The sequence below is a fragment of the Tubulanus polymorphus genome, chromosome 11, assembly GCF_964204645.1.
Source record: "Tubulanus polymorphus chromosome 11, tnTubPoly1.2, whole genome shotgun sequence".
NCBI lineage: Eukaryota > Metazoa > Nemertea > Palaeonemertea > Tubulaniformes > Tubulanidae > Tubulanus > Tubulanus polymorphus.
The window spans coordinates 746,874-761,830 of NC_134035.1; the positions used below are offsets into that span (position 1 = coordinate 746,874).

General features: G+C 41.1%; 3 long non-coding RNA genes across 3 annotated transcripts; all 3 read right to left on the minus strand.

Moving 5' to 3' along the window:
* Window positions 1-3,000: 3,000 nt before the first annotated feature.
* LOC141913283 (uncharacterized) lies at window positions 3,001-5,283 on the minus strand. The gene is made up of 3 exons (XR_012620267.1): window positions 5,201-5,283; window positions 3,862-4,149; window positions 3,001-3,345 (listed from the first exon to the last, which is right to left on the minus strand). It is a non-coding gene; the product is annotated as an uncharacterized LOC141913283 (long non-coding RNA).
* Window positions 5,284-6,249: 966 nt separating this feature from the next.
* LOC141913284 (uncharacterized) lies at window positions 6,250-8,885 on the minus strand. The gene is made up of 3 exons (XR_012620268.1): window positions 8,803-8,885; window positions 7,464-7,751; window positions 6,250-6,446 (listed from the first exon to the last, which is right to left on the minus strand). It is a non-coding gene; the product is annotated as an uncharacterized LOC141913284 (long non-coding RNA).
* A 966-nt stretch (window positions 8,886-9,851) lies between these two features.
* Window positions 9,852-11,867, minus strand: LOC141913264 (uncharacterized). Its single transcript, XR_012620264.1, has 3 exons — window positions 11,834-11,867; window positions 11,062-11,345; window positions 9,852-10,048 (listed from the first exon to the last, which is right to left on the minus strand). It is a non-coding gene; the product is annotated as an uncharacterized LOC141913264 (long non-coding RNA).
* Between the last annotated feature and the right edge of the window lie 3,090 nt (window positions 11,868-14,957).

Here is a 14,957-nt window from a genome sequence, read left to right on the forward strand (position 1 = left end):
CATCTTCATGGGCAAATAAGGGTTTTAATGCGCAAAATATGCACCCCAAAAATGGGGTACAAAGTCAAAATTTTTTTTTGGCCCAATTTTAATAAAATTTTGTGCAGACATGTTTTTTGGGGTGCTGATTACAAATATGAGGTTAGATTTTGGATCTGAAGCTCGTAAAATGAAATATTCAGGATTTCGTGTTTCGACCCCCTTAATTTCGTCACAAATTTTGATGAAATTCGGTCCAAAAACGATTTTTATTCAATGATGTCAAATATTCAATTAATTTCTAAGGTAGAAATTGATTCTCTTACTAAAACCCTGGATTATAATTCCTGCAACACAATTACAGGCTGCTTCAAATAGCCACATTGAAAATTCTTATGAAATGCAGTGTAAACAGTGTTTACAGATAAACTGCTTTCTCATAATTGTTTGGGAAACTTTTAAGAAATTCTACTCACACTCACCAGCCCTTGTCTAGCAGTAATGGTAGTCCACCGAGTTCCACAAATCCACATACAGAGATCCACACCTCCTGGAGTCCACCACTGACTGTTTTTTTATGAGTATCAATCCACTTATTGTCCAGTTAGTTGACTAAATAGTCCAGTTAGTTCACATATAGTCTGGTTAGTTCACTAGTAGTCCGGAAGAAGTTGACTGAAGAAGTAAAACTGTGATAAATTTCAGTTGAAGTCCACCACGTCCAGTATTCGTGATGAAGTTTACACCACAGCCCGACAGAGGAAAACCTGAAATACTAAAATTGAAACCACATTAACAGGGAGACTGACTGAGAGGTTGAGGGAGGATGGGATGAGAGGTTGGGGAGGATGGGGTGATGAGGTTGGGGAGGATGGGGTGATGAGGTTGGGTAGGATGGGGTGAGAGGTTGGGGGAGGATGAAGTGAGAGGATGAAGTGAGAGGTTGGGGTGAGGTTGAGGGAGGATGGGGTGAGAGGTTTGGGGTGGGATGAGAGGTTGGGGACAATGGGGTGATGAGGTTAAGGGAGGATGAGGTGAGAGGTTGGGGTGAGGTTGAGGGAGGATGAGGTGAGAGGTTGGGGTGAGGTTGAGGGAGGATGGGGTGAGAGGTTGGGGCGAGGTTGAGGGAGGATGGGGTGATGAGGTTGGGGGAGGATGGGGTGATGAGGTTGGGGGAGGATGGGTTGGGAGGTTGGGGGAGGATGGGTGAGAGGTTGAGGGAGGATGAAGTGAGAGGTTGGGGTGAGGTTGAGGGAGGATGGGGTGAGAGGTTGGGGCGAGGTTGAGGGAGGATGGGGTGATGAGGTTGGGGGAGGATGGGGTGATGAGGTTGGGGGAGGATGGGTTGGGAGGTTGGGGGAGGATGGGTGAGAGGTTGAGGGAGGATGAAGTGAGAGGTTGGGGTGAGGTTGAGGCAGGATGGGGTGAGAGGTTGAGGGAGGATGGGTGAAAAGTGAAGCAAAACAGCACAATTACTCTGACATAGTAAAAGTTTTCAGCAGTTTTCAGTACAGCACTGGATTAACAGATTCTCGTTTTACACAAAGGCCCAGCCTGTGGCAGTGGGAGAAAGCTGGTGTAACTAACTGGTCGAGTCAGCTGGTCTTAACTTGCTGAACAAGATGTGGTGCTGGAGGAAGTTGAAGAACAGTTCATCAAGATTTGTGAAACTATCGCCTGCACCATGTGCAATGCAAGCGGCTAGGGTAGTGCGGCCCGTGTAGGCTAGAAAGTGGTTTTTGACACCGAGTGAGGTCCCTGTTAGTCTAGCACCTAGCCGTCGTTCCCCAAACAACCCGAAACCCGTAGTAACAACGACTGACTGATTCAAAATAAATTTAGTAGGTCCCTCACCTGCTCACTGACTGTGTCGTGACGTGTGTCTGCGCCGAAGTCAACTGGAGTGAGGTCCCCCTGTGCGTCGGCCCCGAGGACATGAAATATCACGAATTCTTGTCTTTTTACCCAATATCAAATTCGTACATTTAAAATCATCGTGGCTTTAAAGTCTTTATCAATTGAAGGAAATGTTCACTGTAAATAAAGAATTAGCGATTGAATTGAGCCCGCTCCACAGTAAAAATAGCGCGATCAATTCAATCTCGACCGTCTAGTGCTGCCCCTATGTATAACGATAGCGTGGAAAGCGTGAACTAACATCATACTCGCTTGCCAGAGTCTTCGAACGGTAGTAGTGGACGAACTAATTACCGATTTGCGGGCCGGATTCAAGGGAAAATTCTCGAACTCTGAAAACTGCTCTGAAACGTTTGAACCAAACAAATTTTCTATAAAAGAATAAGCCTTAAAAGAGTAAATTTGAATCGGGGTATTTCTAGTATGGTCTGGGAGAGAGCGACAGGTGTTTGTATGTTCCCTGATTATTTGCAACCAAATTAGTATACATCGAAGAAAAAATATGGACATTTTGTCAATTCAGATGATAAATTATCATTCAAAAATGTAAATGAATAAGTTATTCTGTATATAAATATTATATTAATTGATAAGTAAGTGAATTTTAGCTAAAAAGAATTAAATATGTTACCTAAAAAATAAGGAAATATCATGCAAAATTCAGAACGTATTCATAGTATCATATTTAATCAGAATTAGGCGCCACACTGGTCTGTATTGTACGTAATAAGGAAATTTAAATTCCGGCGGTAAATATGCACTACTATTTTAGTTCACAGAAATTCCGCTATCGTAATTAATAGGGGCAGCACTGAACGGTAGATATCTAACTCAGCCTAGCAATCTTACTGTGGCATGCGAGTAATACAGATATTTTTCTTAGCCGAATTTCGTTCAATGTTTAATATGAGTCCATTGTATATGAATAATTCTACTATTGTTTTAGGTCTTTCGAAGGGGATCATCTTTTTAAAACGAATTTCAAACTATTTTTGATAGAACTCTTTTGTCTGCGGAATGTACTAGTATCCGGTAAAGCGGTAGGCTCACATGCCAAAGGAAGAATTTCAAGCAAATTAAATATTATTCTCTAAAATAGTGCATTCAACTACTACTAATTCACTTTAACCAGAAAAAAATGCTCTGAAACTATTAAAGAAACAATTTTCTATGAAAGAATAAAGCTTAAGAGTAATTTGAATCGGGGATATTCCTAGCATCGTCTGGGAGAGAACGACGGGTTCTAGATGCCAAGAGCATTTTTTTCAGTTGCCCCGTTTTTACTTCAAACACAGCCAATCGGTAGTGTCACATATTTAGTCCTCGTGGACATAAAGTTCACTATAAGTGAAGTCAAGTTCTCCCAATATGTGTTCGTTTGTTTGTTTATCCTCTCGGTGACTTCTAAAGCTGCCCACACATATTTATCCAGTTCATCTGATGTAGGTCCTGATCAACAAACAAAAACGTCAATATATAGTTCCTAATGATGACAAACTCCTAACAAAATATACACGAAACTTTATAGATTTGAGGCCATCAGTCAAACATACAGAGTTAGAGTTATTTTTTTGGCCCAATTTTAATGACACTTAGTGCAGACATGTTTTTTGGGGTGCTGATTACAAATATGAGGTTAGATTTAGGATCCGAGGCTCCTAAAATGAGATATTCAGGATTTCGTGTTTTGACCCCCTTAATTTCGTCCCAAATTTTGATGAAATTTGCCTGGGAAATTCGGCCCAAAATCGAATTTTATTCAATGATCAAATATTCAATTAATTTTTAAGGTAGAAATTGATGCTCTTACTAAAAACCCTGAATTATACTTCCTGCAACACAATTACAGGCTGCTTCAAATAGCCACATTGACAATTCTTATGAAATGCAGTGTAAACAGTGTTTACAGATAGATAAACTGCTTTCTCATAATTGTTTGGGAAACTTTTAAGAAATTCTACTCACACTCACCAGCCCTTGTCTAGCAGTAATGGTAGTCACCGAGTTCCACAAATCCACATACACCTCCTGGAGTCCACCACTGACTGTTTTTTTATCCACTTATAGTCCGGTTAGTGGACTAAATAGTCCAGTTAGTTGACTAATAGCCCGGTTAGTTGACTAGTAGTCCAGTTAGTTCACTAGTAGTCCGGAAGAAGTTGACTGAAGAAGTAAAACTGTGATGAATTTCAGTTGAAGTCCACCACATCCAGTATTTGTGATGAAGTTTACACGACAGCCCGACAGGAAAACCTGAAATATAAAATTGAAATCACATTAACAGGAACACTGACTGAGAAGTTGGGGGAGGATGGGGTGAGAGGTTGAGGGACAATGGGATGAGAGGTGGGGGGAGGTTGTGGTGAGAGGTTGAGGGACAATGGGATGAGAGGTTGGGGGAGGATGGGGTGAGAGGTTGAGGGAGTATGGGATGAGAGGTTGGGGAGGATGGGGTGAGAGGTTGGGGGAGCATGGGGTGAGAGGTTGAGGGACAATGGGATGAGAGGTTGGGGGAGGATGTGGTGAGAGGTTGAGGGACAATGGGATGAGAGGTTGGGGGAGGATGGGGTGAGAGGTTGAGGGAGGATGGGATGAGAGGTTGGGGAGGATGGGGTGAGAGGTTGGGGAGGATGGGTGAGAGGTTGGGGAGGATGGGGTGAGAGGTTGGGGAGGATGGGTGAGAGGTTGAGAGAGGATGGGGTGAGAGGTTGGGGAGGGTGGGATGAGAGGTTGAGGGAGGGTGGGATGAGAGGTTGGGGAGGATGGGTGAAAAGGGAAGCAAAACAGCACAATTACTCAGGCTTAAGCAAAAGTTTCCAGCAGTTTTCAGTCACACTGGATTAACAGATTCTCGTTTTACACAAGAGCCCAGCCTGTGGCAGTGGGAGAAAGCTGGTGTAACTAACTGAGTCAGCTGGTCTTAACCTGCTGAACAAGATGTGGTGCTGGAGGAAGTTGAAGAACAGTTCATCAAGATTTCTGAAACTATCGCCTGCTGCACAATGTGCAATGCAAGCGGCTAGGGTAGTGCGGCCCGTGTAGGCTAGAAAGTGGTTTTTGACACCGAGTGAGGTCCCTGTTAGCCTAGCACCTAGCCGTCGTTACCCAAACAACCCGGAACCCGTAGTAACAACGACTGACTGATTCAGACTAAATTTGAGTAGGTCCCGGCCTCCACTGACTGTCGTAAAGTGTCTGCGAAGTCACTGGAGTGAGGTCCCCCTAAACTGTGTGTACCTGAGGACATGAACATGAAATATCATGTATGAATTTTTATCTTTTTTACCAATATCAAAATTCGTACATTTAGAATCATCGCGGCTTTAAAGTCTTTATCAATTGAGGGAATAGTTCACTGTAAATAAAGATTTAGCGATTGAATTGAGCCCGCTCCACATTAAAATAGCGCGATTAATTCAATCTCGACCGTCTAGTGCTGCCGCTATGTATAACGACAGCGTGGAAAATGTGAACTAACATAATACTCGCTTGCCAGAGTCTTCGAACGGCAGGAGTGGACGAACTATTTACCGATTTGCGGGCCGGATTCCGAGGAAAATTCTCAAACTCTGAAAACTGCTCTGAAACGTTCAAACCAAACAATTTTTCTATAAGAGAATGAGCCTTAAAAGAGTCAATTTGAATCGGGGTATTTCTAGTATGGCCTAGGAGAGAGCGACAGGTGTTTGTAAGTTCCCTGTTTATTTGCGCGCAAATAGACTATAATCGAAGAAAAAATATGGACATTTTGTCAATTCTGATGATAAATTATCATTAAAAAATGAAAATGAATAATTTATTCTGTATACAAATACTATATTAATTGATAAGTAAGTAAATTTTAGCTAAAAAAAATTAAATATGTTACCTAAAAATAAGGAAATATCATACAAAATTCAGAACGTATTCATAGTATCATATTTAATCAGAATTAGACGACACACTGGTCGGTACTGTACGTGATAAGGACATTTAAATTCCGGCGGTAAATATGCGCTACTATTTTAGTTCACAGAAATTCCGCTATCGTAATTCATAGGGGCAGCACTGTACGGTAAATATCTAACTCAGCCTCGCTATCTTACTGTGGCATGCGAGCAATACAGATATTTTTCTTAGCCGAATTTCGTTGATTATCTAATACGATTCCATTGTATATGAATAATTCGACTATCGTTTAAGGTTTTTAGAAGGGGATCATCTTTCTAAAACGAATTTCAAACCGTTTTTGATAGAACTATTTTGTCTGCGGAATGTATTAGCATCCGGTAAAGCGCTAGGCTCACATGCCAAAGGAAGAATTTCAATCATATTAAATTTTATTCTCTAAAATAGTGCATTCAACTACCACTAACACTGTAACCAGAAATAATGCTCGGAAACTATTAAAGAAGAGTAAATTTGAATTCAAGTTCTCCCAATATTTGTTCGTTTGTTTGTTTATCCTCCCGGCGAGTTCTAACACTGCCAACACATATCTATCCAGTTCATCTGATCCTGATCATCAAACTCAAAAAGTCAATAATTCCATCCTAATGATGAGAAACATCCTAAAAGATATAAATGAAACTTAATAGATTTGAGGCCACCAAACAGTAATACACAGTGTAAGAGTTAAGTCTAGTTACCGGTATATCAGAGAAATGGCAATCTAAGGTAGGCTACTACCCAAAATGAGTGTCGGGGTCAAATATTTTTTGTCTCCGATTTTGATGAAATTCCGGTTAGACATGTATTCAGGGGTGCTGATCACAAATCTGAAAGAATTTTTAGGATCCGAGGCCCAGAAAATGAGAAATTCGATTTTTTTGGGGGACCCCTAAATTTTCAAAAGGCCTTGGACCCCAGAGTTTTCGAGATATTCAAAATCTGTTTGCAGATATGGAATCAGCACCCCTGACAATATAAATGACTGAAATTTCAAGCAAATCGAAGAGATTCGATTTTTTGGCTAAAAATGGCAAAAATCTAAGGTGTTAGTCCAGGAGTTTTTTTTCGGCGAAAACTTTTTTTTCTCTGATTCCTTCGAAATTTGGTAGGAATATGTATTCTGAGGTGTAGATTCCGGATCCGCAATCAGATTTTGAATCGGAATTCATCTTCATGGGCAAATATGGGTTTTAATGCCCAAAATATGCACCCCAAAAATGGGGTACAAAGTCAAAATTTTTTTTTGGCCCAATTTTAATGAAACTTAGTGCAGACATGTTTTTTGGGGTGCTGATTACAAATATGAGGTTAGATTTAGGATCCGAGGCTCCTAAAATGAGATATTCAGGATTTCGTGTTTTGACCCCCTTAATTTCGTCCCAAATTTTGATGAAATTTGCCTGGGAAATTCGGCCCAAAATCGAATTTTATTCAATGATCAAATATTCAATTAATTTTTAAGGTAGAAATTGATGCTCTTACTAAAAACCCTGAATTATACTTCCTGCAACACAATTACAGGCTGCTTCAAATAGCCACATTGACAATTCTTATGAAATGCAGTGTAAACAGTGTTTACAGATAGATAAACTGCTTTCTCATAATTGTTTGGGAAACTTTTAAGAAATTCTACTCACACTCACCAGCCCTTGTCTAGCAGTAATGGTAGTCACCGAGTTCCACAAATCCACATACACCTCCTGGAGTCCACCACTGACTGTTTTTTTATCCACTTATAGTCCGGTTAGTGGACTAAATAGTCCAGTTAGTTGACTAATAGCCCGGTTAGTTGACTAGTAGTCCAGTTAGTTCACTAGTAGTCCGGAAGAAGTTGACTGAAGAAGTAAAACTGTGATGAATTTCAGTTGAAGTCCACCACATCCAGTATTTGTGATGAAGTTTACACGACAGCCCGACAGGAAAACCTGAAATATAAAATTGAAATCACATTAACAGGAACACTGACTGAGAAGTTGGGGGAGGATGGGGTGAGAGGTTGAGGGACAATGGGATGAGAGGTGGGGGGAGGTTGTGGTGAGAGGTTGAGGGACAATGGGATGAGAGGTTGGGGGAGGATGGGGTGAGAGGTTGAGGGAGTATGGGATGAGAGGTTGGGGAGGATGGGGTGAGAGGTTGGGGGAGCATGGGGTGAGAGGTTGAGGGACAATGGGATGAGAGGTTGGGGGAGGATGTGGTGAGAGGTTGAGGGACAATGGGATGAGAGGTTGGGGGAGGATGGGGTGAGAGGTTGAGGGAGGATGGGATGAGAGGTTGGGGAGGATGGGGTGAGAGGTTGGGGAGGATGGGTGAGAGGTTGGGGAGGATGGGGTGAGAGGTTGGGGAGGATGGGTGAGAGGTTGAGAGAGGATGGGGTGAGAGGTTGGGGAGGGTGGGATGAGAGGTTGAGGGAGGGTGGGATGAGAGGTTGGGGAGGATGGGTGAAAAGGGAAGCAAAACAGCACAATTACTCAGGCTTAAGCAAAAGTTTCCAGCAGTTTTCAGTCACACTGGATTAACAGATTCTCGTTTTACACAAGAGCCCAGCCTGTGGCAGTGGGAGAAAGCTGGTGTAACTAACTGAGTCAGCTGGTCTTAACCTGCTGAACAAGATGTGGTGCTGGAGGAAGTTGAAGAACAGTTCATCAAGATTTCTGAAACTATCGCCTGCTGCACAATGTGCAATGCAAGCGGCTAGGGTAGTGCGGCCCGTGTAGGCTAGAAAGTGGTTTTTGACACCGAGTGAGGTCCCTGTTAGCCTAGCACCTAGCCGTCGTTACCCAAACAACCCGGAACCCGTAGTAACAACGACTGACTGATTCAGACTAAATTTGAGTAGGTCCCGGCCTCCACTGACTGTCGTAAAGTGTCTGCGAAGTCACTGGAGTGAGGTCCCCCTAAACTGTGTGTACCTGAGGACATGAACATGAAATATCATGTATGAATTTTTATCTTTTTTACCAATATCAAAATTCGTACATTTAGAATCATCGCGGCTTTAAAGTCTTTATCAATTGAGGGAATAGTTCACTGTAAATAAAGATTTAGCGATTGAATTGAGCCCGCTCCACATTAAAATAGCGCGATTAATTCAATCTCGACCGTCTAGTGCTGCCGCTATGTATAACGACAGCGTGGAAAATGTGAACTAACATAATACTCGCTTGCCGGAGTCTTCGAACGGCAGGAGTGGACGAACTATTTACCGATTTGCGGGCCGGATTCCGAGGAAAATTCTCAAACTCTGAAAACTGCTCTGAAACGTTCAAACCAAACAATTTTTCTATAAGAGAATGAGCCTTAAAAGAGTCAATTTGAATCGGGGTATTTCTAGTATGGCCTAGGAGAGAGCGACAGGTGTTTGTAAGTTCCCTGTTTATTTGCGCGCAAATAGACTATAATCGAAGAAAAAATATGGACATTTTGTCAATTCTGATGATAAATTATCATTAAAAAATGAAAATGAATAATTTATTCTGTATACAAATACTATATTAATTGATAAGTAAGTAAATTTTAGCTAAAAAAAATTAAATATGTTACCTAAAAATAAGGAAATATCATACAAAATTCAGAACGTATTCATAGTATCATATTTAATCAGAATTAGACGACACACTGGTCGGTACTGTACGTGATAAGGACATTTAAATTCCGGCGGTAAATATGCGCTACTATTTTAGTTCACAGAAATTCCGCTATCGTAATTCATAGGGGCAGCACTGTACGGTAAATATCTAACTCAGCCTCGCTATCTTACTGTGGCATGCGAGCAATACAGATATTTTTCTTAGCCGAATTTCGTTGATTATCTAATACGATTCCATTGTATATGAATAATTCGACTATCGTTTAAGGTTTTTAGAAGGGGATCATCTTTCTAAAACGAATTTCAAACCGTTTTTGATAGAACTATTTTGTCTGCGGAATGTATTAGCATCCGGTAAAGCGCTAGGCTCACATGCCAAAGGAAGAATTTCAATCATATTAAATTTTATTCTCTAAAATAGTGCATTCAACTACCACTAACACTGTAACCAGAAATAATGCTCGGAAACTATTAAAGAAGAGTAAATTTGAATTCAAGTTCTCCCAATATTTGTTCGTTTGTTTGTTTATCCTCCCGGCGAGTTCTAACACTGCCAACACATATCTATCCAGTTCATCTGATCCTGATCATCAAACTCAAAAAGTCAATAATTCCATCCTAATGATGAGAAACATCCTAAAAGATATAAATGAAACTTAATAGATTTGAGGCCACCAAACAGTAATACACAGTGTAAGAGTTAAGTCTAGTTACCGGTATATCAGAGAAATGGCAATCTAAGGTAGGCTACTACCCAAAATGAGTGTCGGGGTCAAATATTTTTTGTCTCCGATTTTGATGAAATTCCGGTTAGACATGTATTCAGGGGTGCTGATCACAAATCTGAAAGAATTTTTAGGATCCGAGGCCCAGAAAATGAGAAATTCGATTTTTTTGGGGGACCCCTAAATTTTCAAAAGGCCTTGGACCCCAGAGTTTTCGAGATATTCAAAATCTGTTTGCAGATATGGAATCAGCACCCCTGACAATATAAATGACTGAAATTTCAAGCAAATCGAAGAGATTCGATTTTTTGGCTAAAAATGGCAAAAATCTAAGGTGTTAGTCCAGGAGTTTTTTTTCGGCGAAAACTTTTTTTTCTCTGATTCCTTCGAAATTTGGTAGGAATATGTATTCTGAGGTGTAGATTCCGGATCCGCAATCAGATTTTGGATCGGCATTCATCTTCATGGGCAAATAAGGGTTTTAATGCCCAAAATATGCACCCCAAAAATGGGGTACAAAGTCAAAATTTTTTTTTGGCCCAATTTTAATAAAATTTAGTGCAGACATGTTTTTTGGGGTGCTGGTTACAAATATGAGGTTAGATTTAGGATCCGAGGCTCCTAAAATGAGATATTCAGGATTTCGTGTTTTGACCCCCTTAATTTCGTCACAAATTTTGATGAAATTCGCCCGCGAAATTCGTTCCGAAAACGATTTTTATTCAATGATGTCAAATATTCAATTAATTTTTAAGGTAGAAATTGATTCTCTTACTAAAAACCCTGAATTATACTTCCTGCAACACAATTACAGGCTGCTTCAAATAACCACATTGACAATTCTTATGAAATGCAGTGAACAGTGTTTACAGATAAACTGCTTTCTCATAATTGTTTGGGAAACTTATTAGAAATTCTACTCACACACTCACTAGCCCTTGTCTAGCAGTAATGGTAGTCCACCGAGTTCCAAATCCACATACAGAGTTCAACACCTCCTGGAGTCCACCACTGACTGTTTTTTATGAGTATCAATCTAAATGGTCCTAAATGGACTAAATGGTCCGGTTAGTTCACATATAGTCGGGTTAGTTCACTAGTAGTCCCGAAGAAGTAAAACTGTGATAAATTTCAGTTGAAGTCCACCACGTCCAGTATTCGTGATGAAGTCTACTACACCACAGCCCGACAGAGGAAAACCCGAAATACTAAAATTGAAATCACATTAACAGGGAGACTGACTGCGAGAAGTTGGGGGAGGATGGGGTGAGAGGTTGGGGAGGATGGGGTGAGAGGTTGAGGGAGGATGGGGTGAGAGGTTGGGGACAATGGGGTGATGAGGTGGGGTGAGGTTGGGGGAGGATGGGGTGAGAGGTCGAGGGAGGATGGGTGAAAAGGGGAGCAAAACAGTACAATTACTCTGACATAGTAGCCTAAAGGCTTCAGCAAAGGTTTTCAGCAGTTTTCAGTCCCCTGGTCACACTGGATTAACAGATTCTCGTTTTTCACAAGAGCCCAGCCTGTGGCAGGGAGAAAGCCATTGTAACTAACTGGTCGAGTCAGGGCCTGGCCGGCCTCACTAACTAGTGTGTCGTGACGTGTTTGCGAAGTCAATTGGAGTGAGGTCCCCCCGTGCGTCCCTGAGGACATAAAATATGATGAATTCTTATCTTTTTACCCAATTCAAAAGTCGTACATTTAAAATCATCGTGGCTTTAAAGTCTTTATCAATTGAGAGAACAGTTCACTGTAAATAAAGAATTAGCGATTGAATTGAGCCCGCTCCACAGTAAAAATAGTGCGATCTAATCTTGACCATCTAGTGCTGCCCCTATGTATAACGATAGCGTGGAAAACGTGAACTAACATAATACTCGCTTGCCAGAGTCTTCGAACGGCAGGAGTGGACGAACTAATTACCGATTTGCGGGCCGGATTCCGAGGAAATTTCACAAACTCTGAAAACTGCTCTGAAACATCTGGCCAAACAATTTTTCTATAAAAGAATAAGCCTTGAAAGAATAAATTTGAATCGGGGTATTTCTAGTATGGTCTGGGAGAGAGCGACAGGTGTTTGTATGTTCCCTGATTATTTCTGCGCAATTAGAATATATCGAAGAAAAAATATGGACATTTTGTCAATTTTATCGTGCAAAAATGTAAACGAATAAGTTATTCTGTATATAAATACTACATTAATTGATAGGTAAGTGAATTTTAGCTAAAAAGAATGAAATATGTTACCTAAAAAATTAGGAAATATCATACAAAATTCAGAACGTTTTCATAGTATCATATTCAATCAGAATTAGGCGCCACACTGGTCCGCATTGTACGTAATAAGGAAATTTAAATTCCGGCGGTAAATATGCGCCACTATTTTAGTTCACAGAAATTCCGCTATCGTAATTCATAGGGGCAGCACTGTACGGTAGATATCTAACTCGGCCTCGCTATCTTACTGTGGAATGCGAGTAATAAAGATATTTTTCTTAGCCGAATTTCGTTCAATGTTTAATACGATTCCATTGTACATGAATAATTCTACTATCGTTTAAGGTTTTTTGAAGGGGATCATCCTTTTAAAACGAATTTCAAACCATTTTTGATAGAACTCTTTTGTCAGCGGAATGTATTAGCATCCGGTAAAGCGATAGGCTCACATGCCAAAGGAAGAATTCTGAGCAAATTAAATTTTATTCTCTAAAATAGTGCATTCAACTACCACGAACACTGGAACCAGAAAAAATGCTCTGAAACTATTAAAGGAACAACTTTCTATGAAAGAATTAGGCTTAAGAGTAAATTTGAATCGGGGATATTCCTAGTTTCGTCTGGGAGAGAACAACAGGTTCTAGATGCCACGCAGTTTTTTTTCCAGTTGCCCTGTTTTTAGTTCAAAAGCAAATCGGTAGTGTCACATATTTAGTCCTCGTAAAGTTCACTATAACTGAAGTCAAGTTCTCCCAATATGTGTTTGATTGTTTGTTTATCCTCTCGGTGAGTTCTAACGCTGCCAACATCCAGTTCGATGTAGTCCTGATCAACAAACAAAAATGTCAATATATAGTTCCTAATGATGACAAACATCCTAAAAACAGACATGACAGTCATTTTGGCCAAATTTTCATCTTCAGGAAATATGTGGTAATGTATTCTGATGGTGAAGAGTAAGAAGTGAATGGTGATAGCCCTCAGTCGGCTGAGAAATACTGTTACGCCAAACAGGAAAAAGGCTCGTGGCTCCAGTTAGTCGAGCGCGACGAGATATGTCTCAAATATATGCACCTCCAACGCCTTGCGCCTCCAACCTGAAAAATATGATGTAGAAATTTGCAAGTCTTACTTGCAAATTCATGAATTCAGTCGATTCTAAAAATTTGCTTACGAAACGACTGTAGGAGAGTCTACAGTTATTGGGCAAGCGAAGCAGACACTTGCACGAAATATGAAAAGTTCTCCCCTTAAAACTCCTTATATCCCGGTATGACCGGTCTGTAATAACTGCCCGAATAAAATCAAAATCTTCAATGCGAAACTCTATGCGATTCAACAAACAAAATACAAGAAATGAACATAATATAATTTATTTTCGATAATTAAAATTGATGAATACATATTCTCATAATTGTTTTGGAAACTTATAAGAAATTCTACTCACACACTCACTAGCCCTTGTCTAGCAGTAATGGTAGTCACCGAGTTCCACAAATCCACATACACCTCCTGGAGTCCACCACTGACTGTTTTTTTATCCACTTATAGTCCGGTTAGTTGACTAAATAGTCACTAATAGCCCGGTTAGTTGACTAGTAGTCCAGTTAGTTCACTAGTAGTCCGGAAGAAGTTGACTGAAGAAGTAAAACTGTGATGAATTTCACTTGAAGTCCACCACGTCCAGTATTTGTGATGAAGTTTACACGACAGCCCGACAGAGGAAAACCTGAAATATAAAATTGAAATCACATTAACAGGAAGACTGACTGAGAAGTTGGGGGAGGATGGGGTGAGAGGTTGAGGGACAATGGGATGAGAGGTCGGGGGAGGATGTGGTGAGAGGTTGAGGGACAATGGGATGAGAGGTTGGGGGAGGATGGGGTGAGAGGTTGAGGGAGTATGGGATGAGAGGTTGGGGAGGATGGGGTAAGAGGTTGAGGGAGGATGGGGTGAGAGGTTGGGGAGGATGGGATGAGAGGTTGAGAAAGGATGGGGTGAGAGGTTGGGGAGGGTGGGTTGAGAGGTTGCGGGAGGGTGGGGTGAGAGGTTGGGGAGGATGGGTGAAAAGGGAAGCAAAACAGCACAATAACTCAGGCTTAAGCAAAAGTTTTCAGCAGTTTTCAGTTCGGCACTGGATTAACAGATTCTCGTTTTACACAAGAAAGAGCCCAGCCTGTGGCAGTGGGAGAAAGCTGGTGTAACTAACTGGTCGAGTCAGCTGGTCTTAACCTGCTGAACAAGATGTGGTGCCGGAGGAAGTTGAAGAACAGTTCATCAAGATTTGTGAAACTATCGCCTGCTGCACCATGTGCAATGCAAGCGGCTAGGGTAGTGCGGCCCGTGTAGGCTAGAAAGTGGTTTTTGACACCGAGTGAGGTCCCTGTTAGCCTAGCACCTAGCCGTCGTTCCCTAAACAACCCAGAACCCGTAGTAACGACGACTGACTGATTCAGACTAAATTTGAGTAGGTCGCGGCCTCCGCTGACTGTCGTGAAGTGTCTGCGAAGTCACTGACACTGGAGTGAGGTCCCCCTAAACTGTGTGTACCTGAGGACATGAACATGAAATATCATGTATGAATTTTTATCTTTTTTACCAATATC